Raw genomic sequence first — 5,846 nt, forward strand, 5'->3', positions numbered from 1 at the left:
CTTCCATCTCATTAGGTACATATAACCATATCTTGAGTAATCATCCGTAAAAGTGATAAAGTACTCATAACCTCCTTTTGCTTTGGTTGACATAGGACCACATACATTTGTATAAACTAATTCAAGCAACTCTTGGGCTCTTCTACCTTTTGCATTAAAAGGTCGTTTGGTTACCCTCCAAACAAGTTTCACAAACTAGGAATTTATCAAAGTGCAATAGCTCTAAGAGTCCATCTTTGATCAGTCTTTGAATTCTATTTGAATTAATATGACCCAAATGCAAGTGCCAAATATATGTATCATTAGAAGGAAACTTTCTCTTTAATGATTTTACATGAGAGTTATTATCTAATTCAGAATTGTATAATTTATACTTATCAGGAGTTAAAATATAAAGACCATCCACAATATTGCTAGAACAGATAAACACTTTATCCTTTTTTATTACAACATTGTCTTTCAAGATAATACAATACACATGTTTACCGAAATAAGTTGTAGAAATTAAATTCCTACGAACATTAGGTACATATAGACAATCTTCATAAATTAAATACTTCGACAGCTACACCTGGAATCCTGCTCCCATCAGCCAAAGTAAGAGACAATTCTCCCTCATTTAGCCTTCTGGTCTCCTGGAACCCCTGCAAACAATTGCAGATATGATTAGTACAACCTGAATCCACACACCGAGAATTCGTGGGATTTTTTATTAAACATATTTCAAGAATGAATGAACATTTCATATCCTTATTCTTGGCAGCTATGAATTTTGGACAATTCCTCTTCCAATGCCCTTTCTCACCACTATTGAAACACTTTCTTTTGGTTTTCTTTTCTTTGTTGGCAACTCCTAAGGCAATTTGTTTACCATCTTGCTTGGTGAAGTCCTTCTTCTTCTTCTTACCTTTGCCTTTCGACTTAGATTGAGAAGAAGCTTCACCCAAATTGGCTTCAACACTGGATGTACACTACAACAAAATGTATTTTCAGTGACGAAAAAATTCGTCACTAAAATTTCAGTATTTCGTCACTAAAAACTTTTAGTGACGAAATTGGACTTTTAGTGACGAAATTCATTTCGTCGCTGAAACCCCGTCACTAAAAGTCCTGGTGACGAAAAATTTCATCACTAAAAGTCCGATTTGATTTTTTTTTTTTAACTTTTAGAGACGAAAACGTTTCGTCACTAAATGTTTTCCTCACTAAAAACACCATTCAGTGACGAAAATATTTCGTCCCTAAAAACACTTTAGTTTATTAAATCATATTTAGTGACGAATAATTTCGTCACTAAAACTATTTATCGGGTACATATAGTGACGAAAAAGTTCGTCACTAAAACTATTTTTAAGAAAATCCATGTACATATAGTGATGAAAATTTTCGTCACTAAAACCATTTCTTACAAAATTTTGTTACATTTAGTGACGAAATATTTCGTCACTAAGACTTATTTTCTGTTTTTATTTTTTTCATGGTTTTGATATTAACCTGTAACCTGTTTTTACATTACTAAAACCTCACATTTGAATAATACATTTATTTCAACAACGCATTTATAAAAAAAGATCCATACATTCCACAAGTAAAAAATAAAACAAGTATCTAATTCAAACTCCTTCCATACAATAATTGTTTTCAACATATAAAATAACTCAAGATGTTTTATAACAATACAAAAAGTGTAGCATAATATAATTAGAACTAACGGAAGATGTCCTCATATGTCTTCAAGTAATGCCAAAAGTAAATCTTCTTAAAACCACCAATAAGAAATCTGCACAAATATAAAACCAATACTACATTAAAATCATAAAGTAAAAACATTAATTATGTTAGAAGAAACATTTCTAACAATACATTAAGAGTAGTCAGACCATGTAATATGGGTCAATTGCTAAAAGAAAATACTAACCAAAACATGTTTTAACTTGAAGTTGAACCACCCCCATAGGTAAGAGCGTCATCATAACCATTCCTCCTTAAAAAGTTAAGAATATTCTTTTGGACCTCTTCTTGCTTAGCTCGTGCCTCTTGGTCCCTAGCTCGTTCCTCTTGGTCCCTAGCTCTTGCCTCTTTGAGCTCAATGATCTCATTTTCTAACCGTTGAATATACTCCACCGAATATTGCCACTCAAGTCCACAACCGATCTTGCAAAATTAATAAATGTATTGACCCCTTCAATATATGGACGACTTAATCTGCCATCAGGTGTCTTAGCCATTGGCATCCAACTTTTATCCATGTTTGACTACAATAAGGTAAATGCTACTTTAGTAAAATAAGAATAACTCATGCATAATGTATTCTAACATCTAAGTCTATAAGCTACTTAGATAAAGTTCTATCTCATTCATGAATGCACAAGTTTTGAAATCAAATAAAATCATGCAAGAAATGAAAAACACTCCCAATATTAGTTTAACCCACCTTATAACATCATGCAAGCCACCCGCTTGCTCCAACACAACATACCACCACAAAACCAATCACAAATATCACAAGTATAGAGTTTTACAAGTATTTAAATCAAATAAAATACTATTCATCACATCTAATCAACAATACTCATTAACATTTGCAAGAAATGAAAAACACTCCCAATAATATTTTAACCCACCTTATAACACCATGCAAGCCACCCGCTTGCTCCAACACAACATACCACCACGAATCCAATTTCCAACATCACACGTATAGAGTTTTATAAGGTTTTCTACTAAAATTTACTTACTTTGCTCAAGCTAAGCTTACAACTTTCAGAAAAAATCCAAAGTTATTGCAAACAATGTGTATTTAACCTGCAAAAGAAAAGTTAAATTTATAAATACTTCAATCTTGAAAATGATCCTCATAATAAAAAGAAGCAAAGGCACTAGGCCAGGAGTGATCAATCACTAGTTTTTGCCAAAGGTACACTTACTGTCAAAATGCTTTCCTGCAGAAAGAGAAACAAAATTGAAAATTGAGGAACACAAAAAATAATTTAAAATAACTAACTAAACCATAAAATATTAACTAAATTTATTCAGTGTTTCAGCCATCAAATAGAATCATCCACTCTCCTAAGTCTAGTTCTTTCAATTTATCAGCTTAGTTAACACAGCTCCACCTTTTTAAAAACATAATTTCTTACCCAAACAAAAAGACAAATGAGAGTCCTTTAACTATCTAATTAACAATCTATCATAGTCATACATCTAAATTTCCCATGTTCACTCAAGAACCAAAGAGAGATTGGATTAAAAGTGATCCTAACTCCATAAGAATTTTTCCCACACTCTATTAAAAACAAAGTTCTTAAACCTCCCTCTTTCAACAACACCATTCTTGACTTCCAATTTACTAGATTACATAATACCTTCTTCAGGGCTGATCAGACCTCCATAAATGTTCTATTTCTTTGCAATAAAAGATTATATATATATATATATATAATGAAAAAGAAAAAACAAAAACAAAACCCATTAGAGGAAACAAACAAAAACAAAACCCATTCAAACCCAACAAATCCCAACACTTCACGTGCTAATGTCACCTCCAGTGCAAAATTCCAATTCCCCCCCCCCCCCCCAACAAAAACAAAATCCCACAAAGGGCAAAAATTCCAAGCTTTCAATTAAAAACTTATCACACAATAAGTTGCTTAAAAATTATATCCAATTACAATAAGCAGAATTCATTAACAAAACCAGCCAAGATCATGATTCAAATTCAAACATAACCCATATCTCTCTTCCCTCACAAAAAATAAGCTAACCATCATTTCCTATGATGTTAATACTGATCATCTTTTAGCTATCAAGTCAGTTCTTTTATATTTTAAATTAGATATGGGGTTAAAGAACTTAAAAAAATAAAAAATTAGGTCTGGAGTCCTTGTTTTGCTGCAGAAAATTAGAGCTTCTTTCTCTACTGAAAAGGGTTATTTTGTTGCAACCTTTAAGCTATCTTTGTGTGTCTTATCTGCTGAAATATACAGCCTAACATTAGTTTTTTCCCTTTTCATATGAAACTCCCTGTCAAGCATCATTTTATAGTTCAATGTCTTTGTCTTCAAGCACTTAAACTAGCAAATTGATAACAATTAAGCAACCAAACCCAAGTGTAGTCTTTAAGAAATGGGAGCCTATATATAGAGAAATCAATCAATACAACTATACAAGTGGCACAATGCAGTACAATAGTATAAGAGAGTACCAAGGAATTTGTAGCAGTACAATAGTATAAGAATGAGCTTGGGGCTGATACTTCTCAATGTCAAGGTGGAAGATGAGAGACCAACTTCAGTCTTGGGTGAGCATGGAATCTGAAAAGTCCATCAAAATCAAGTGTTGCCAAATAGAACTTAAAGAATCAAGCAAAAAAAAAAACTGTAAAAAACAACAAAAGAGAAAAGCGTACAGATTGGGAGAGAAGCGTCGCCAGAGAATCGTCGCGATTGGGAGAGAAGCTTCGCCAAAGAGTTGAATCGTCGTGATTGGGGTTGAATCGGCGACGGCGAGCTGAAGAGTCACGACTGGGAGGAAGCGTCGCCAGAGGATCGTCGCGAATGGGGTTGAATCGGCGACGGCGAGCTGAAGAGTCGCGACTGGGAGGAAGCGTCGCCGGAGGATCGTCGCGAATGGGGTTGAATCGGCGACGGCGAGCTGAAGAGAACCGTCGCGATTGGGGTTGAATCGGCGACGGCGAGCGGAAGAGAATCGTCGCGATTGGGGTTGAATCGGCGACGGCGAGCTGAAGAGAACCGTCGCGATTGGGGTTGAATCAGCGACGGCGAGCTGAAGAGAATCGTCGCGATTGGAAGTGTGCCGTCGCCGAATGGAAGCGCCGCCGTCGCCAAATGGAAGTGTCGCCGTCGCCGACAGGAAGCGTCACCGTCGTCAACAGGAACCGTCGCCGATTGTATTTGTATTTGGTATTTGATCTAAAGGTTTTGGTATTTGGTCTGAAGGTTTGTGTGGGAGGCTTTTGGGAGCTGAAATAAAAGAGAGAAATGACAATGAGGAAAGGGTTAAGGTACCTTGTACACTTAGGCCTTTAGTGACGAACCTTTTCTGTCGCTAATGCCTATTTTGTCGTCGCTAAAAATATCAGGTTTTTATGTTTTTAGTGGCGAATGTCAATTTCGTCACTATAGAACCAAGGCTTTGTTAAGGTTTTTAGAGACGAAATTCATATTTCGTCACTAAAGCATACTTTTTGTGACGAATTGTGATTTCGTCACTAAAACATGTAGGTGTAAAACCTATAGTGACGAAATATTTCGTCACTATAGATTAATTAAATTCGCGCCAAAGTTTCCCTCTCCTGGCGCCCATTTTTCAGATCACAACAGTGACGAAATTTATTTTTCGTCACTAAATGTTATAATTTTTTTCACCATTAGTGACGAAATGAATATTTTGTCACTAAAGCTGTATTTTTGGCGACGAAAAATATTTCCTCACTAATTTTCGTCACTAAAAATACATTTTGTTGTAGTGGTACCAAGAATGCCTTCCGCCACCACTAACTCATTCATTAATTCAGACAATGAATAAATCTTTTTTTTCATATTATAGTTAAGTCTAAATTCCTTGAATGATTCTGGTAGTGACTGGAGTATCATATCCACTTGGGATTCTCCATCAATGTCGGCACCTAAAACTTCCAATGTATTCAGATTAGAGATCATCTTAAGACAATGCTCCCTCACTGAACTACCTTCAGCCATTTTGGTATTATAAATTTGCCTCATAGTTTCTTGCCTTGCAAAACGGCCTTGCTCACCAAACATCTCCTTCAGACTTAGCATAATGTCTGAAGCTAGTTCTACATCCTGCATTTGATGTTGCAGAAC

General features: G+C 35.3%; 1 long non-coding RNA gene across 3 annotated transcripts; it reads right to left on the minus strand.

The window, feature by feature from the left end:
- Window positions 1-1,596: 1,596 nt before the first annotated feature.
- LOC142634533 (uncharacterized) lies at window positions 1,597-4,964 on the minus strand. Of its 3 annotated transcripts, XR_012844204.1 has the most exons (6): window positions 4,409-4,964; window positions 4,205-4,313; window positions 2,928-2,942; window positions 2,739-2,805; window positions 1,919-2,255; window positions 1,597-1,780 (listed from the first exon to the last, which is right to left on the minus strand). It is a non-coding gene; the product is annotated as an uncharacterized LOC142634533 (long non-coding RNA). The 3 variants fall into 3 exon arrangements; XR_012844205.1 differs by lacking the exon at window positions 2,928-2,942 and having other exon boundaries at window positions 4,225-4,313; XR_012844203.1 differs by lacking the exon at window positions 2,928-2,942.
- Between the last annotated feature and the right edge of the window lie 882 nt (window positions 4,965-5,846).

Source organism: Castanea sativa, chromosome 5 (assembly GCF_040712315.1).
Source record: "Castanea sativa cultivar Marrone di Chiusa Pesio chromosome 5, ASM4071231v1".
Classification (NCBI taxonomy): Eukaryota; Viridiplantae; Streptophyta; class Magnoliopsida; order Fagales; family Fagaceae; genus Castanea; species Castanea sativa.